Raw genomic sequence first — 7142 nt, forward strand, 5'->3', positions numbered from 1 at the left:
ATTAGCTTTTAGATGACCAAGACTGCTATGGGCCTTTCTAGTAGTTATTTGGTTGGTTTTATTTATGCCTTCAGGCTAAGATTTCCAGCTAATCTTTTCCTTATAGCTTCCTCCTTATCTTGGATTAGGTTTCTCTTAGAACTGAGTATGCTTGTGTTGTAAGAATAGGCTTAATTCAGGGTGAGATGTGTAGTAGGCTCAATATCAAAGGAGCTAGGTGTTATTAGTTTTTACTCAAGAAAGAGGAAGGATGTATGCTTTACGGTTTTGTTTACACTATAGCTTATGCTATATACGAATTCTTATATCTTAACAATGAATAGATGATTTATAAAAAAAAAAGGAGGAGGTACAACACCAGGATGCTGTATAACATATCAGATCAACCATGATTGAGGTTAGAAATTGAATAACTCCATCAATATAAATCGTGAAAAATAAAAAAACTATGAGAAAGACAGGTTGGCTAGGCTGAATCTAGCTCTGGCAGTAAGGAACATATGTAGCTAGAGTGGAAGAAAGATTAGCTCAGCACATATAAAGATAGTGTAAATCTTTAAGGGGAAAACTTATAAGGAGAGAAAACAGACGAGTTATGAGTCTAGAGCTTTTGTGAGCACAATATCATATGAAGAGGAGGATTAGGGATGATAAGAGATCTTTTTTTTTCTTGGTATCATAGTGCTTTGCCGTAGGAGTGGAGCAGTTCGTGGCACTTTTGTCTCTGTGAATAAAATCTACTTAACCTTACTCTACTTACAAGAATGATCTGACAGTACTTCCTTGGATACTGAAGGATCTACTATTATGATAGGCTTCTTAATAATCACATCATGATGCTTTCTTGGTAGAGTTTGTTGGGTTAGACTTTTATTTTATTTCTAAGTAAAGGTATTTGGTATTCACTCAATCAAAAATTGTAGTTTGGTATCTTTTATTAGCTGAATGTTATGCAATCTTATTAGATCCATCTGAGTAATAATTTTAGTTTCAGTCGACTTTCATCTGTCAATTTTATTGTATATTGGATTCATTTCCTAATTCTTTTTGGACTGTTCTTAGTAGAGTTCCTGCCCTGCAATTTCTGTCGCCAATTGGTAGACAAGCTCACATGATTGTTTTCCCCTGCATAATTATCACCAAAGCTGCTGGATCTGTAGATAGTAGGTTCTTATGAAGTAATAAGAAGGATATTCCACTATCAAGTAACCTTTCAGTAACTGTAATATGGTACTAAATGTACTTGCTTTTTGTATATTGTTACTATAGGCTCTGTGGAGTAGTGTTTATATACTGGCATCGACCTGGGTTGTTGATAGTGGTTTAAGGGTATGCATATATGGATGAGGGTTCAACGGAGGACGCATAAATGCTGAGATTTGTATTTAACTAGCAGGCCCCACATGAGAAACAATAAAGAACTTCCTTCCTTATTCAACCTGATTCAATAGGTTATAAGTCTTTGCGTTATCCATTCAGCCTGTCAGAAATTGCCGGTTCGATAAACAGTTTTCAACACTTACCTTGTTTCGAATCGTTTTCTCGACGCTTTCACAACTGAGTTAGAGTAATCAGTCTACATTCAGAGTTTACTTTCTTTCTTCTTCTTGCGTTACAAAGTCAGAATTCATCAATTGTGTTCCGACAAGCCTTTATGCTTTCCCGCTCTCGGGGGAAACTAATTTTGGGCTAAGAAGACAGAGGATATCAAACTTATTGAAAGAATTGGATCTTTGGTGAATCGGTTCTGGTAAAGAGGTTGCTCCACCCGAGCCGGAATCAGAGATGAATGATATACCGGCCGATCCTACTGTGATATCAACCTAGAACAAGTATCTATACCGGTGTTATCGAACTACTCCAAAAGTTCGCAATGCAATAGAGTCTCATATTTGTGTCCAATTCACCACAGATTCCTTTGATGAAGATCTCAAGTCTTTAAAGAACAAATTGATGGAAGGCTATTGCAAGGCTCCGGGTTTGGTGCTGTATTATTTTCGTCAATCATTGTTTGACTGCAGCTGTGAGACTCATGGTACTGCTGTAAAAATATGTCCATGAGATTGAGTGTCTTGTTGAGTGCTGCCGCGAGGCCGAGCAGACTATGGCAGCTCTGGAAAAGACTTTTTATTTGCTAAACGGACTACCCTTGTCCTAGCGAGAATGGTGAGACCTTCAGGCTACTGTCACGAACGTGGCTTAGCATGGAAACGGTTTTCACATGACACATGGTTATGAGTCATAGGTATGTCATTGTTTTGCACATATGACTTATTCAGGTCATATGATTTGTTATGTGTGGGATTTGTGATGCTTTCGCACATGGCTTAAGTATGAGTCATGGGACGTGCGCCTTGCGAGTGTGCCTTGTGGGTAAGCCTTGCACATATGATTTATGTTTCGCACATGACCTCATTATGAGGTCATGGATTTTGTGCATATGACGCAGTCAAGTCATATGACTTGTTTATTGCGTTATGATTGGTTTATGAGTTTTTGTACATGACCTCGCTATAAGGTCATGGATTTTGAGCATGTGATCACTTTGGTCACATGACTAGTTTGTTATGATTTGGTTTCGCACATGTGACCACTTTTGGTCAGATGAGTACAGGCGGGAAGAATACTATATAAGGAGGCCGATGCGGCCGAGGAAGATAGGTTCTTCACCCTTTGTTCTAAGTACTTTTCCTACTTATTACTTTAACCAATATAAAATAAATTTACGATTTTTATCTTTATTGCAACATTATTGTTACGCCGAGAAGGGCTCTTCACGAAGAAGAGTTAGAGAAAACTTACGATAGGCGTTTCCGATAGAAGACAAAGGTCTTGTACTATCGGTAACGTAGGCAAGGGCCTAGCGCTATCGTAAGACGAAGAAAGAAGAAGAAATAGAAGAGAGGTAATGTTCCCCGTCACCAAGAACTAACCATCCGAGGAGGGATCCTTACAGCTAATATCATCAAGCTCGATAAACGAGTAGACCTGATCGCCATGATTAAAATGAAGGAAGCTACCATACTTTGTGATAAGTTGGAAGATTCGGGCAGTGACACAGTTCTGATAGCAAAAGGTAACGGTTATGGTGGCACGCCAGGACCTGATATAAATGCTTCTGTGAGGGGAGACAGATCATCTGTGTTGGGAGAGCAATCACTCACATGCTACTACTGTCAGAAGAAGTGTCTCAAGAGAAGAGAGTATTGTAAGCTTAAGTTGGACATGGTAAAAGGGATTCGACAATAGAAAGGTATGACGGCAGTGCAGGCCACATCCGCAAGTGTGTCAAGCAACTCGCTATTTACAGTCTACAGTACTGCGATCTCTCTGGCCGGCATGCATCGATAGCTCCAGGATAGTGGTTGTAGTACCCATATCACGGGGACATGAAAGAGCTTTTTAAACTATTCCCTGATTCCTAGTAGCGAGCATTAGATCAGGGTAGCAAATAATGCAGAGAATGATGCCGTTGGAAGAGGTGACATAGAGCTCTGGGTTTGGGACAGTAACAAGAAAGAGAAGGTTGCGCTCCTAGTAATGGGAGTGCTATATGTACCAGCATGTGGTACAAACAGCCTCCTTTCTGTCTCGCAACTCCAGCGCTCAGGAGTTTACAGGGATTTCCTACCAAAGGGGGAAGCCATTCTATGTATGAGTAAAGGGAACCTGATTGAGGTAGTGGAATCGGGTGGCCTATATGTACTTGAAACAGCCCAGAACAGCTCAGGCGTTCGTGCGATGTTGGCTGGTAAAGACTTTGCTCTGGCAGTTGATGAGAAGTCTGTGAAGGAAGCAGCACTTTGGCATTTTAGGTTTGGTTACTTGGGAGCAGATGCAGTTAGGAATTTATCAATGGAAGATGACAATATACCTAGGCTCCATTGAGTGGCACAATCTTTATGCTGGATGTGTTTACGGTAAAACGACATGGAAACCATTTGCTTCCGTATCATCCACTTCTTTGGCAACAGAGTCTTTGGAATTAGCTCATCGTGACATCACAGGACCAATCGATCTCAAGTTTTTACAAGAATCACTTTACCTACTAATGTTGACCGTTGACTTTACGAGATACAAAGTCGGTTATCTACTGAAGAAAAAGTTGGAAGCTTTCGCCCACTTCAAGGAATATAAGGCATTGGTTGAGAAACAGCAAGGAAAGCCGATTTGCAAGATATACACTGACGGCGGTGGCAAGTATACATCAAATGAGTTCTGCTATTTACTTCAGCAAGAGGGCATAGAGATGCAGAGAACTACTCCATACTCCCTTCAGTTTAATGGCATCAGTGAGAGAGCAAATATTACAGTGATTGGTACTACTAGGGCTCTGCATCATGCAGCCAATACACTCTAGGAATACTGGGCAGGGGTAGCAATGACAGCAATATATATTCAGAACTGCTTGCCCACATGTGCGATTCGAGCCGGTAACACCCCCTACGAGCTATGGTATAGCAAGGGACCTGGCTATGAGCATCTACGAGTTTGGGGCTGTATTTGCTATGTAAAGGTTCTACGGGAAACCAGGAGGAAACTCGATTGGACAGCCAAGAAATACATCTTTATTGGGTATATGGAAACAACCTCCCAATACCTACTCTACGATCCTCTCCGCAAGCAATTAACAGTTTCCTGCGATGTTTAGTTTAAGGAATCTATGTCATACTAGAGCTTCCCAACAACTGAGGGAGGTAATCCAAATGCTACTATGCCCCTTCAATAGAGCCCTGGGAGGAGAGACTGGCATGGAGAGAAGAGTTTAATGAAGAAGATAAGGCAGACATGCCAGTGAGATGTGTCAAGCTTCAGGAACCAGTACTTCTAAGGAGAAGTAATGATGATGATGAGTAAGAGGAGGTAGTAGAGGCAAGAGATGATACCTCTGTAGACCAGTATGGAAGTGTGAGCAAGAAGGTTCACAGGATTCTAAAAGAGCTGGAAGCAGATGGGCAAAGTTCCTTCTGGGGTGTCCAGAAGGGTAAGCATCCAGAGACTAAAGAAGGCCAAAATCTGCTCTGGCGACAGGATCACTCTGGTAGATTGAGCAAGGCTATGATATCAGCTCTATATATGGTTGAGGCAGGACCAAGCAGCTACAGATCAGCCATGGAATCTGACGAGGCAGATGAATAGAAACAGGCTATCAATTCGGAATACGCTTCACTGGAAAAGACCAAGGTCCTTACTATCGTTCCGATACTACCAGCAACAAAGAAAGCCATCGTATGAAGCTCACAATGCAGAGAAAGCTCAACCCCAATGGTGAGACTGTACGCTACAAAGCAAGGTTGGTGGCTCAAGGCTTTCATTAGGTAGAAGGTTTACATTTTACAGATATATTTGTACCGGTAGCAAGTCTGGTGAGTGTGCAGGTGGTTTTGTCTATCGCAGCGGCGCAAGGTTTTGAGATATGCCAAATGGATGTTGTGACAGCATTCATGGGTAGTAGTTTAGATGAGAAAGTATATGTCTCACTGCCAGAAGGGGTCTTTTGTCAACGACTTGCTCATCTCAATCAAAGTTTTTACAGTTTAAAGAAATCACCCTATTGTTGGTACACAATGATTGACTCATTCTTACTCTCACAGTTGAGTTTTCATTGGGGGAGGTTTGATTGCTGTATTTACACTCACAATAATGGCACTATCCTTGCATTCTATGCAGATGACATGCTTATCACAGGGACAAAAGAAATGTCACTTTGGTTTGCGATAAACTGAAAGCAGAAATCGAGATAGTTGATCTCAGTCCTGTTAACTATTTTTTGGGTATAGTAATATCATGGGAGCATGTAAGTAGTGCAGTCTACCTAACACAGGAGGGCTATATTGAATAAGTTCTTAGAAAGTTTGGTATGACAAATTGCAAACTGGTAAAAACGCCTATGGAAAAGGACAAACCAGGTATTCAGATTGAGGGTGATGAGACATGTGACAGAATACTTTATCTAAAGTTAATTGGAAGTTTGGAATGGATTGCTACAGGCACTAGGCCTGATATCACCTTCACCGTCTCCTACCTTGGAAGGTTTAATGCAAATCGTACTTTACAGCACTGGGTATGCGTAAAGCGTGTGCTCTACTATCTCGCGGGCATGAAGCATCTCAGACTATGGCTCAGTCTGGGGGGAGACAGGCAGCATGAGGTTTCACTTACAGGATTCATCGATTCAGACTTTATCAGTGATGTGAACTCGCTCAAGTCGACAACTGGATTCATCTTCTTTCTTGGTTCTGGTGTTATTCTCTGGCACACTAAATGTTAGTCGATTACTGCAATATGTACAGTGGATGCTGAGTTTATCGCTAGTGCATCAGCGATTCGAGAGCTCATATGGTATCGTAAACTAGTTTTGAAGATCAAGAGAGCCAGTCTACCCCTCTCCATACTGTTTAATGATAACCAAGCCTCACTCTCTATATTCAAAGACACTATGTACAAACCTTACAGCAAACACATCGGGGTTTGAGTCTATCAGATCACAGAGTTAATAGAGGATGGCAAGGAAGTAATTATGAAGTACTGTTGGACAGACAATATGGTAGCAGATCGTTTAATGAAACCTCTTGCTGTTGACAAGCATGTTAAGTTTTTTTGAATGTGTGGTTTAGTTTAGTTTATCATAGTTTGGTTGACTATAGTTTAGTTAGATTTCATTGCTTTGATCATGGTTAGATAGATGCTTTGATTTTAATAGCTAGATCTTTTTAAGATGGTGGTTTAAGGATATGCATATATGGATGAGGGTACAATGGAGGACGCACAAATGCTGAGATTTGTATTTAACTAGCAGGCCCCATATGAGAAACAGTAAAGAACTTCCTTCCTCATTCAACCTGATTCAATAGGCTCAAGAGTATCACAGTATGAGGAAACCTCTAGCCTTATTTTTCCTAAAACCTTCCACATATACAAAAGCCAAATTCTGGCTCCCTCAAAAGCATGATAAATATCAAATAGTGTAAATGTCTTCTTTCTCATATTAGTAACTATTATAATAAATAAGGACTTCTTAATGCTAAATATAAATAAATTGTGACCTAATCATTGATAGTCATGTACTTCACATTTGTAGTAGTGCTAATATGGTGAAAACAGGCCCATGTCAAGAGGTTGGAAAACGTGTGCACTGTAGG

This window comes from Tuber melanosporum, assembly GCF_000151645.1.
Source record: "Tuber melanosporum whole genome shotgun sequence assembly, scaffold_68, strain Mel28".
Lineage (NCBI taxonomy): Eukaryota > Fungi > Ascomycota > Pezizomycetes > Pezizales > Tuberaceae > Tuber > Tuber melanosporum.